The following is a 13,344-nucleotide window of genomic DNA, read 5'->3' as shown; positions in this document are numbered from 1 at the left end:
CTGATTTCAGACTTGGAGCCAACGGAGGTCAGAGAACCCTGAAATCCAAATTCACCACTTTTCCTTTTCACTCAGCAGTGAGTGAGTTCCAAATTTACTTGGCAGCGCAGTGAAAACATCTTGCAATAAGCTTGATAAGATTATAAACGCATTTAATAAGTATGTTTTCTACATTTTATGACATCGAGCAGATGTCTTATTTACAGAGAAACTGCACTGAAAGTGTTTGGTGGTAGCAAAGCTGTGCCTCCGTTTGAGATAAAAACTCTAGGAAACAACATGCCGGGCATCTTGAGTTGTGAAATAGAAATTCTGAAATTATCCGGACCAGCAATGGTCCTCTTTCAACTGCTCCCAAAGACTGAGTGTGTGTCTGTCACGCTGTGCTGGAGGGGGTTTTAATCTCCAAGCCAAAAAGGGAGTGAAATGTTTACAAACAGTGCAGGGGGTTGCCACGGCAACAGGTAGCGCTCAGGCGTGGAGGTTGGATGAGGTGCCAGTAAACCTTGGGAGATGTTTCCTGTGAGCATGAGCGCCACTGAAGTGGTTTGGGAATTCTTTTTGAATTAAGTTGTCTACAGGCTGAGGGTCGGGGGGGGGGGGGGGGCACTCACAATCGGGCACCTCGGACGTCGTCCCTCTCATTTAAAGCTTTAGGATGCTGCCGCTGTTAAAATGCTTGTCTGGTGAAAAAGAAAACTGCTGCACATTTTTTTACCTCCAGGCTTCTTTTTGAGATGATGCAATCCTTGGAAATCTTTGGACCAGCCAGAAACTGTAACAGTGTCGACTTAGCACATCTAGCTTCTCAGACAGGGATCATATTTACAGCGTACGACCTCTGGGCCTTTACTTTTCACCTTGGAGAGGACGTTCTTCCAGCTGGAAATGAAGCCATGATAATAAATGTCAAAGCTGGATGTATTACCTCATGCAAGCAGGAGCCTGTGCTGTGAATGTCATTGAGTTGCCATCAGTCACTGAGTTACACACAGCAGAGAGACGATGTCCTCCAGCAGGGGGCGCTTTGCCGTGGAGATTGTATAAGTGCATGCAGCCAACATGACGTCACCCAGTAGTTTGACTAGTCGTGGAACAGGGAGTGGACACTTAGATTGTAGTCCGTTTATAATCTTTTGAACTGAAGCAGAACCTTATGAGCACCGGGCAAAGACTCTCAACTCATCAGGATGTTTACAAAGGTAATGAATCATGTTAGAAGTAGGTCACTAGGGTTCTGAACAATTCTCTCAAACTTCTGGTACAAGCTGTGGCATCGCCTCCTGCTGGCCATTTGGAAGAATACAGGTTCTTCATCACTGGCTTCACTTTTCAGAGCCTGAAGTTGGTCAGGCACGTACGGCTGAACCAGATGCACTTATGTGGGAGAGTCTCTGAGCAGAGCTCGACTTAAGCAACATCTCTCATTAATTACACCTAGAATTATTTCCTAGGAGGAAGCAGGTATGTTGGTTTGTTGTTTGCCTGACTGTCTGGGTGAAACTACCTCGCTGAATTTCATATCTAATAGATATAGAATGGAGACGGATTGAATTACTGAAAAAAAAGGCATTTTTGTATTTGCTTGAGCAGAGTTTTATGATCCTCCGAGTGCCCTCGGTCCTCATAGTAACCCTCGTAATTCTACTGTGACAAGTGAAAACCTCATCGTCTTCTAGTTGTAGTTATTCCAAACTGACGCGATGAAAGGAGGACAATGAAAATAGTGCACGTAGAAACAAAAACAGGATCTGCAATGAGGACAAAAATATCAAATTGTATGAGAAGGAGAAAAAACTGTGAGAGCCAAAACAAACCAATGAATCTTTACGATCTCTGAGCTCATCCAGCGAACATGACTTCAAGTTGAAAGTCGGGACAATTGAGGGCGATTTGAGAAAAATGGAAGGAAAGTGCAACCATGGATTGAGACCAAAGCTTCCTGTGCCAGCTTTACATTTTCAGTCCGGGAGCAGGGCCAAGTCTGACGTTAAACCATGACAACGCCAAGCTTACATGTTACTTGCATGCGCGCGCACACACACATACACACACACACACTGATTGTTTGTCTGCTTTTAGCAACAGCGTTGCCATGAGAATGTCTCTCATGATCTCATAGCTGGCACCAAATCTTGCGTTTAACAGTGTGAACGCACGCATGAAAGAGTGTAATATCTTTAATTGTTCACCAAATATTGGAGGGTTTTATTTCGGTCCGTCCCTCTGCCATGGTCCTCACATTTACCGGGGTCAAGCTGGTGAAAACGAGCACAGGTGGCAGTACAGAGCTACAGCGACCTTTCAACCAGAACTGAGGCCAAATGACATTTTAATGAGGCCGGTCATGCCGTTTTGATTCAAACATCAATGCAACAGAACATGACGCACATGAAATCAACCTCATTCTCTCGCTGTTGCTCTTTCCGCTCACAAAACGTCTATGTTTAGCTCTGCGAGCCCCGTGTCAGCCTCAATACATGTCTGAAACACATTTTTAATATCCTGTATCGGCTTTCATGTCCTGGCGTATGCTCCACGCTCAGTGTCATCAGACTGTAACCTTGTCTGTTTTGGAGCAGGTGATTATGGGAGGGAGAAGCCCGGGACTGATGGGTTTGAGTTGGCTGTAAGCTGCTGGGTGGTAGTGATACCCCCCCCCCCCCCCCCGATGGTGCACCAGACAAACGAAAAGTGAAGGGTCACCCAGTTCAGCCTGGCTGACCAGTGTATTTCTGACGCATAACTGTGAAAACAACTATACATGACGTGCTGAGCGCCCAGCAGCAGACAGGCTAAGCTAACAAGTAGCATTAGCTGGTGAGCAAATAGGCATCGGATCTTGAGGGAGCAGGTGGAGACCAAAAACAGAGCTACGCACATCAGAGGGACTTGAAAACTCTGAAGTGTTTGCTGGATACATTGAGAGATGAGTCTTGATTTGCTTCCCCCTAGTGGCCTTTCACACACACAGACAGACATATCTCCAGTCAACATCGCAAGTAGAAAAATATGATCCTTGATCACCGTCTGAATATGATCAGAACTTCTTCTACTTCCTACACAGTCACAAGCATCTTTATTTTCTAATGTGCAAAATGTTAAAATATGAAGCAGCTTGTAATATTAATACCCCTACTACTGGTACTTCTATCTTACCTATCTATATATAGTACTTGTTTTGATCAGAGATGTGCTGAATTTTGGAAGGTCTGGTCTAGAAATGCTCCTTTGCCTGGACGGATCAGATGTCAGTATTACTGCGTGAATGTTGCTACTAGCTGAACCAATAAAATGCCAGCATCAGATGTGTGCATTCTGGCAGAGCCGCATCTGTCAGCGTTACTGTGCGTCCCGATCCAGTATTTTGATCTGTTTATTAGCAGCATCTCACAAACATCCTCGTCTTTCCCCTGATTTGAAAAGCTGATCCACTGTTCGTGCTGTCGCCGTGACAGAGCAGCTCCAGACGTATCCAACGGTAGGAAGGTGTGAATAGCTGGGGTGCCCTGTCGCCACAGGGGCCACCGATGAATCACCTGGCAGCTCACCATGCTGATACTGAGATCCTCTCGGCTGCATCTCCAACATGTACAGACAGACGAGCACGTGCACCGGCAGACATGCACAAAAACACCCCGTGTCATCGCACACTAATCCAAACAATACTTGATATCCCAGTCAGAGTGGATACCTGTTAAGTGGGGATTACTCTTCCTTTACGCTGCCTAAATCAACACGCTGGCCAGTCATCATCTAAGTGTTTTTCTGCAGGAAAATTGAGCCGATTGATCCGCTGTTAGCAACATGCTAGAGTCTTTCTGACTAATGCAAGGAAAAGGAGCTGCTTCTGTAAATATTACTGCGCCTGTGAGCATTGATATGACAGGCGTCAATAATACTCATTTCATGTTTCAAGTATGGAAGTGAATCAGTTGTAAGGCTCTGATTTCATTCCCCTGGGAACCCTCGACATTCAAAATTTTGCAGACGTTTCAGGTGCATTTATTTTTAAGTGACAGGAATTTTTTAGCATATTAATTCCAAACATTCAGCTTTGCCTCAACAGCACAAAACAACCAGCAGAGGGCAGCATTTTGTCTTTTATGGATTGGGCTTGGGCAGCTTTTAGACCTTAAATGTTGCAGCTGGTTTTGGTTCATCACTTGAACGTGAGAACATGTGTCACCAGTAAGTTGCATTCTAACATTAAAACCACCTGAACCTTCACATAGTGGAGCAACACAAGAGGTCCAATCAAGTGAAATTTTAAATTGTCTACACATTTGAAATGTGTCTAAGAAAGTGCCAACGTAGGACAATAAATTTGCATAATCATAGATTGTGTTGGATTATTTGGGGGGGGGGGCGGTATTTTTTAGAGCAGTCCTTCCACCATAAAAGAAATCTTTTGGTGTCATAGATGAAAGAGAGCGGTGGGTTTTGGACTGAAACCAGCACAGTGCTCCTGGAGGACAGACCCCCCTGGCTGCAGCTTTTGTCTGTTAGTCCCCCGACAGAGGATTGACAGCAGATTAGACAGTCGGTGGGCTTATCAGCTGGTCAGCAGGCTGTCACCTTTGTCTGCTGGAACTGATCATAGATGTCGAGCAGAGACGCGGTACATTTGTTTCTGGAGCGTCTGTTCCGAGTTCGTCAAGTTTGGAATCAACGTGGAGATGAAGATACAAAGACAGGAAGAAGTAAAACTAGTGCTGGTGTTCATTCATCGGCGGTCTATCCATCCATCTGTGGAGTGACAGGATTGACAGGAGAGGATTACGGGGTCACAGCATCTATTAGCTGGTCCACATGCTCTCGCTTGCCCTCACACATGAACCGTGTTTCCAAGAGTGAGACACCTCACGATAGAGGAGTGATTAGCGCGTAATTACCTCCACAACGTGAATTCAAGAGTGAGTAACATCACAGTCAGTTCAATATGCATGACCCTGATCTCTGGCAACCTTGTGTATCTATACATTCACCCAGCAGGTCTACTTTGGTTTCCGCCGGCCCCTCGAGGAAACTACGTGGCTCTGTAGCTGCTAAGTGATCCTCTCTGGTCACCAGCTGGTCACTAACTTTGTCTAGAAAGGTGCTCGGCAGAGTCGGGTGATAATTCTCTCAACACCTTCCTCATTAGTTTCATCGTAACCTCCGCCAAGGAGCACGTGAACAGCTCGGGGTTTCAGACCGTCTGTCTGAAGAGTCGCACCAAAACTTCTCAGAAGGGTCGCGCCAAAACTTCTCAGAAGAGTTTCACCAAACTTGTCCGGGGTTTGTTGTATTGGCCGAGGCAGAAATCTGAGTGTCCTCTCGTTAATATTAAAGCAAAATTCTTTAATTAAATGGCGCATGCTGGCTTCAGTACCCAGGAATCTAGCAGTTAGCCGCCTGTTATCACGTTTTAAAGGTTTCTTCACAGCTGTTGGCAGTTTCAGACAATTACAGCCCTATAAACTGGTTATAAGTGCTGTAGAAGTTTAATAGCGTTCCAAAAAAAGCTTAAGAGAAGCAGTTGGACCCTCACTGGGGATGCAATTATTTTGAGAGATCTGTCTGTAGATGGCAAAGGAGTGCAGTTACCCCTCTTGTGTTGGTTCTGAAGCAGAATTACTAATTATTCCTCAAAATCACCTCATTTAATGGCTACTACTGTATCCCCCTCCCCCTTATTTTGCCTGTAATCCAAGCTGTCCAGTGGCAGAGCTAAATTTAGAGGTCACTTTATCCCCTGCACAGTGGAGGCCAGATTGCCTGGTGGTGTCGGGCCAAGTCCCACCGAGGATCTGTGCTCTCATCTGCTGCATTTTTCCTTCATCGCCACAGTTTAGTGTCTGTTTATTCATGAGAACACAGGAAATGAGACGCTGCAGATTTTTACCAGTAACTTGCTGAGGTCGGTCCGCACACAGGAAGTGATGAATTTAAACTAGACTCAAAGGTTTTTGTAGATGTGAGTGAGCCGGGGGCTTCCCCACCTCCGCCCTGTCACCTGCTCCCAGATTTACATCTGACGACTTTGACATGACTTCTGGGTAATGAAGTCCTTTAAAGTTTCGGAAATCAAAGGGATGTTTGCTGCTGCAAGTCGTTGACGGTGTTATCTTAGACGTGTGTGTGTGTGTGTGTGTGTGTGTGTGTCAGTGTGTGAGACTTTCTGATGGTTTCACAGCTCCTGAGTGAAGCACAACAATAACTTTTTAATCATTGCTCTATGTAATTAGAAAAATAAATGTTTCTTTCTCCCAGCTTTCTGTCCCTTCAGGTCCAGTTGCCCAGCAACCTTCTCAATAAACTGTTTGCTGAGTCACACTTGGGCCTATTTACAAGTCAAAGCAGTAATTAGATCATTGACTTCGGTGTGTTATTGAGCGCCATCGTCTCAAGGAGGCTGCAAATCAGCAAATCGATGAGGTGGGCTTGAAAAGGTCTGTAAACACAGGGTAGATGTGATTTGTGCCTTTCTTTAAAGTTTGGGCATCTTTTTGCAACAGCAATATGGCAGCATTTGAAATATGGGCTGTTATTTGATTATTACCTTCCCAAAAGTGTATAATCTGGATAATAGGATGAGATTTTTCACAGGGAACTTCAGTTACCACGGTTGAATTTCTTCCTCTCAGCGTGTTTGGAAGTTAGAAACCGAGCTGACCTGATAGATTAGGTGACCCGCTGTTCATGGAATAAGACACAAACGCTTCATCTTCATCGTTTTCATATTGGTTGATATTTGCTGGTCTTTCCATGCAGGCAAACCAATCATGTTTTGTCAATTTGACCTGAGTGTATAGAGATAGGAGACGGGTTAACAAGCTCATAGTTGCACCAGCATCCGACCTGAGCGGGGGTCTGTTTAGCTATAAACATGTGAGTGGGAGTGCAAAACCTTTAAAAGCATCTTTATTTTGGTAATTTTATGAGTCATCAGTGTGAGGAACCTGCTGATCGTACGATGGAGCATTGGCGCTGCAGCAGAACAAATATTCAGAGGAAAAACACTAAAACTGCAGGGAACCTAAACGAAGGAAGAATTTAGTATGGGTTTTAACTACAACGTGGCTGCGAGGGTCCGGCTGACTTGCTGAAGCATCGCGTTCAGAACAAACGGGCAAACAAACAGTGTAGGGAGAGCATGGAGGGCGGTGGTGGTGTGTCAGGGGCTTCTATTTGATAACTTTCATTCCAGTTTTCAAGCTCAAGAAGAACTGAAGGATTTTTTGACAACAGGCATCACAGCATTGCACCAAACCACAAACTACCCTGCGAACAAGAATCAGAGCTGATAAATAGTTGTTGTTTCAATGTAAAGTGACTTTGAGGACTGCAGACAGTGCTAAAAAAAAAAAAACTATTCTAATTTTCCATGCATATTTTATCAGTTATCTGTAGGAATACATTGCGCATGAAACCCGTCCCGTTGTCGGTTTGCAGGGGGCCAAAATAAAAGCGGCGACGTCATGGGAGTGAGCTACAATGGAGCTCCTTATATGTCAAACTCCCAAAACTCCCTGGGTCCCACGCACAGTCACTTCAGGCTGCCAGAGAATTTCCATCCAGTCCTGTGCCAATGATGTGTTTCCTGTGACCTCTTTTTTTTTTTTTTTCTGAGATGCATCAGGATGCATTTGCACTTGAACAGACGTGCATCTATCCGCTGCACCTCTGAAAGGGAGTGACCAGATCACAATGAGTGTGATGCATATAATCGCAGTTGTGGTTTGTGTGTGTGTGAGACTTCCATTCATTCGTCATGAGAGAGATGAACAGCAGCTGAAGAGGAGGATTGTTGTGCAGTAAAAGCAGTAGCTGCAGTTTATCCTTCACAGCCTGGACATCAAAGTCCTAAACAGCCCTGTGGCTTTGGCCTCCATGCAGCCATGATTAGGAGTCATGCTGGTAGATGGGTGTCATATACCCTCCTTCACCCCGCTGACTATCTACCCGACGAACTATGAGCCATGGCCCTCTTCCAATCCTGGAAACAGTCGGGCCAAACACACTCTGAGCCAATCACGCCCATCGAAGATATTTCTCAAACCTGTCTGGAGTGAGTAAAGGGGGCTGACATTCCGCACAGTTTCCCCCGTTCAGTCCTGGACTGGCCTCAGCTCTCCTGATAAGAGGGAGATTTGTTCATCACCAGAAAATAGCCCCATAATTGACTTTTTCATTTAATGCATGCAAAAGCCACGCAAAGTCCCCGACATGGCGCTCTCATCTCAGCCGAGCCCATTGCTATAGCAACCCCAAACACAGAGAGGGGCAACAATGGGGGCTTAAAGAGGAGCAGGGCTGCTTGCTCTTTTATTTTTTTCACTGGAGCATATTTAGCAACAGCTTGCCACCTGTGTCGCTTTATCCAATCACGTTACATATGCCAAGAATTTCACAACCGAAGCCGAGTCCCTGGTGGGAATACACAATGCAGAAATAGCATTGAGCTGGGAGCTGGTTCATGTTGAGGCTTGCAAACGATACTTCGCTCCATAAAGATGTCGTTTGCATTACGTGGCTACTGAGAAAGCTAAGCTACATCCATGCGGAATAAGGTTGCCTTTGCCCAGGTGCAAATTCAGTTGACATTTACTGTTAATTCTGGAGTTTCTGAGGATCAGCAATACCTGTTGATACTTTATTATATTGACTTGGCCACTGAACAAAGCTTCTTTACCTGTGAAACCGCTAATATAGCAACTCCGGTGTGTGAGTGTGAAAGTGGTCGTTCTGAAATTTCACAAAATTCCCTGCCAGCTCCGACTCATCAAGTCTTTACTGTTCTACACAAGTTAAGATTAGCGGAGACATGCAGAGCACGCAGTGACGGCTGACGGCTTTCTTGTGCTCATGACGCTCTGCACCACCTTTCTGCTGCCTCATGGAAAGTGGCGGCCCTCTTAAACTGCTCACTGAGGAATCTGGGTTCAGCTGTATATTTAACATAGGGCACATGTACTCGTTAAAGCAAAGGTGATGACGCACTGGCAAGTCCGAGCGGCTCACTATAGATGACCAACATTAATAGCATCAGGAAATTAAAAGACAGCCGGCGTTAAAATTATATTCTGGTGACAAATTCTTTTTGAGCTGCCTCGTTACATTTAATGGACAAGGTCAAGTATCAGAGTGTTTTACTTGACTAATACCATCAGAATTTAATTTGCTAGTTTTGTCTTGCTCGTTAAATGGACGTTTAACTGATGGATGTCGTGGGGAAGACGCATTTCAGGATGCGGAATCGTGACATGTTGCTGACCTCCAACCAGCCAAAAACTTCTGTTTTTTTCCAGGCTGAGCTTTGTGCGTTGAACCAAAACATTGAAGTTGCAGGCAAAAAAAAAAAAAAAAAATCAAAACAGTGAGCTGAAAAATGTGAAGAAACAAGAAAAAATGACTGTAGAGGCTTTCTTTGAATGCTCAGGTTGTCATAGGTGACGCAGGTCTGCGTGCAGAGATAGTGCACATCCTCTCTTCAAGAACTGCAGCTTCAGAGGAAAAATACAGCTTAGAATTTGCTTATTGCTGCCATCTCCTCTCTCTCTCTCTCTGTTTGTGATGCAGAACAGCCTCATGAGAGGAGGAAGCCTCTCTATTTGTTCTAGCTCTCTTTACTCCTTGTTTATCCTGTCGCAGTGTGCCGCGTGGGGAGAGAAACGGTGAGGAAAGACACAATGTGAGCCTCTTAACCGTCTCTGTTGAAAATGTGTTCTGACAAGAACAGATCCTCTAAATGTACAGAAAAATGATTGGAGCCGTCTGACTGAGCCAGTTACTGGAGGATGCTGAAGAGAAAATTTAAACATCAAAGTCAGTTCAAAGAAAAACATTGAGTTATGCAGGTTTTTGCGGCTATTCCACATTCGGTTTCACCATGTTCCATTGTTACACATCAAATCAAGTCTCCAGCTGTGGCTGGTTTCTGCAACACAGGCAGCCATCCATCACCAGAGCGCCGTGGTGGACCCGTGCAGCATTACTCACTTTTACTCTTACACAGAGATGAGCTGGGACTCTGCAGCAAATCATGCTGTAACAGCTCTCTCCAACACAAACCTACAGATATAGACGTGAATTATTCATGCACCTGTTTGCACCTGCAGGAAAGGTTCTGCTGGAAGAAGGCGTCAGCGGGAATGTAAAGATAATAGAAAGGATTAGTTGCCAGGAAGCAGTATTTCATGTCACACTTGAGAATACAGCTCTACTTTAGTCATGTCACTTGTTCTAATGAAAAGGTTCTGTGAAAACCACTTCCAGTTGAGCATTCCGTGGCCGTGCAGCTGTACTATCTGATCCCGACTGACTTATTTTGACTTCACTTGACAGCAGAAGGCTGCAGGTCAAGCGATGAGAGTGAGAGAGGCTAATGTTGGACAACACCAGCGTTTCACTCTCCCCGGTATATATAGTGCTCTTTTCCCAGAGCCCTGAGAGCCTGGTATTCTGTGAGGGAAACAGGATCCGCAGAACCTAAACAAGTCGCGGATCTCCATGTGTCCCCCGGTCCACTCTTCCCTGTACTGCTCCACCCTGCAGTCGCCCTTAGAAACCGTTTTCTGGTTGAATGTTTGATAGTTTTAAATGCGGAATTCCTAGGAAATGTTTGCTCTCTTCCTAATCGATACAAATTTCTTGGTGTTCAGGAGACGCTTGTCCTCATAGTTGACATCCGCAAAGACCCCAGAAAGACCCTGCTCCCACCCTGAATGAAAAACTTTGTATTTTACTCCCTAGTTGTGGTACTTTATGCTAAGCTAAGTGGCTGCTGGCCAGAGATGCGAAGTTACAAAGTACAAATACTTCATTTCTGTAGCCACGTAGAGCTTTGCGGCGTTATCTTTACTTTTTTTTTTTTTTTTTTAGGAATCCACAAATCATCCATGATATATTTTATACAATTTATACCCTTTACACACACACAGGCGCGCGCACGCACACGCACAGGCGAGCGCGCGCGCACACACAGACATCTCAGTCTACTTGTGTATTTAAGTCATGTGCTCTGTTAGTTTGGTGCCAGGAAAAACATCCTTCAAAGGGATATTTTTGCTTTTGAGTACATTTCAGAGCCTGCACTCGTTCCAGTTTTTTGAGTATCATACTCAGTACTTGTACACAGGTATCTGTTCTCTGGATGTGGACACTGTTGCTACCTCTGCTGCTTCATATTACTCCTCTAAGCAAAAGCAAAATGCCAAACTATTGATTCGCCTCAACAAATCGACTGACACAGCTGATGCACCCATGTCTTCCAGTCATGAAATACTGTAGCTTCAACTCCACATCATGTGGGGAATAGAGAGGCCACTGCTTTCTGAGTATTGAAACAAACATAATGCCTTCGCTAGCGGCCGGCTCAGGAATCCTGATTATCCTGAACCAAGGTTCATTACACCCTCATCCAGAAAAGGAATGTGAGACTATTGATTCCTGTGGGGAAACTCTCTCCACTTCATTTCAGCAGGCTGCTGCAGACGATTAGGGGGAGTCATCGATAGCCTCTGCGTGTCATCATGACGGCTATGACCCATGAACTTCTCACCGATAACTCTTCATATCATGTATCTGTTCTGTCGAGAATATGAGAACAATATGCCGCGTGATCTCCTCTCAACGTATAGCCTTCGCAAGAAGTTGAAAAGGAATTCCTAATCAAGAGGAGATTGGCTTCGATTCAATTAAACGCCGTCTCCTCCCAGCGTTTTACCACCGGGTTCAGCCATTGATGAATCCAAGCATCGTCAACAAAAGCTTGGGAGCCTCGCCTTCTTATCCGCCCCACAGCTGCTGGAGCTCAGAGTGCCAGGAGGTTTGCCTTAATGCGTGTCTTGTTTAATGATCTCTGCCCCACTACCCTCAAACTGTCAATCACCCGGAGCGGAAAGGCATTTTCTGCAGCAGAGCAGCGTGCTGAAAAGGTGAGACGTATCAAGGCAGCAACTTTTGCTGTAATGCAGTGCTTTGAAAAACCCAGCAATGAGTGTTTTTAACTGGAAATACCAGGTGTTACCAGCTAATCTGGGTACCAGTAGCTCCGTTACAAGATTGGCTCAAATGTAGTGAGCCAGTCTTGACATGGGTCAGATGTGAGCCAGGTGGAAATTTCACTCACCCTGTCAATGCCTTCTTTCAAGGGCAAACATGTATTGATAGCGATTGTCAGTGCAGATTTATTGCAACAGAAGTTTAGCTTAAATTAGCCTCCCATAACCTGTCTTTTATCTTGTGACCTGACAGGCACAGTTTGTCCTGGGAAACTCATATTCTAGCCTAATAAAACCCCACCGGAGACTTCATATTGTGAGCACACTGACACGCTGAATTACTCTGCCTCCTGTTTTTGTGATTAGCTTCTATTTCAAAAGGGAAATTAAACCCTTCAACCCTGGTGAACTCCCTGGCCAGCACCAGCCTCCCACCCGCTGTATCGTCTAACATCACTATTACATTAATCTCGTGCAGAAATTTAAAGTATGCGCTTGCTAGTGCATTTAACACCCATAGTTATGAACTGCAACATTCCTTGTACAAATGAATGCGTACACAATACAGCCGCACAAACGTTCACACTCCGTTTCAACTCCTGTGCTGCTGCAAACAGACTAATCAATCTGTTGGGTGGCCGTCGTCTTACGGTGGATTACCAGCACCAGAAGACCGCGGCGCTCCGTCCCGCTATCATATGTTCTTAAACGGATTAACCTGTCACTTCAATTCACATGCCAAATCCCAAGCCTTTTAAAGCTGCATCTGGAGCGTGCTGGTGTCCTTCTGTCCACCCAAATATTTACTCGTGGTGGGGTGGGGGTTTATGGGAGGACAGATATGTCAATAACAGGTCAGAAAGTTCAGAAAGAGCTCAACGCGGCATTTTGAACTTTTGTGTTTCGGTCAGTGTGACAGCAGGAGACGTGAGCTTCGTGGTTGGACCGATTATTGTTGCTGTGACGAGAACAAAGCGAGGAATCTCATCTCTAACGCAATAAGTGCAACCGTAAGCTTCCTTTATTTGTAACCTGCGAGTCACCACGAACCGCCATGCTGATCTTTGCTGACCATCACATACCAACACATCATCAAACTCCTGGCTGAGCACATGATAAGAGCGTTGGTATTTTTTTGTTAAGTCCTCATGGAAAATAATAACGTCTGTGTCTGGGTTCCACAATTCACGACTCAAGTGAAAATGCTTCATTGGCTTGACATTTGACTGTAGTCTGTCTCCCCTTTGCATGTTTCCAAACCCGGCCTGGTAACCCAACTCCCTCCCTCCCCTCCCTCACCTGTCCTCCCCTCACTAAGATACTGTATGACACTGCTGCAGGCTCGTATGGACACACT

General features: G+C 45.2%; 1 protein-coding gene across 3 annotated transcripts in view; it reads right to left on the bottom strand.

The window, feature by feature from the left end:
• Positions 1 to 13,344, bottom strand: part of filip1l (filamin A interacting protein 1-like) — a 55,739-nt gene that overhangs the window by 41,399 nt on the left and 996 nt on the right. The gene's annotated exons all lie outside the window — the stretch shown is intronic.

Source organism: Aulostomus chinensis, chromosome 1, assembly GCF_037954235.1.
Source record: "Aulostomus chinensis isolate RoL2024-O1b breed Wild chromosome 1, RoL_Achi_v1.0, whole genome shotgun sequence".
Taxonomy (NCBI): Eukaryota; Metazoa; Chordata; class Actinopteri; order Syngnathiformes; family Aulostomidae; genus Aulostomus; species Aulostomus chinensis.
The sequence above is the reverse complement of the archived record's forward strand: the minus strand, read 5'-3'. Positions and strand labels throughout refer to the sequence as shown.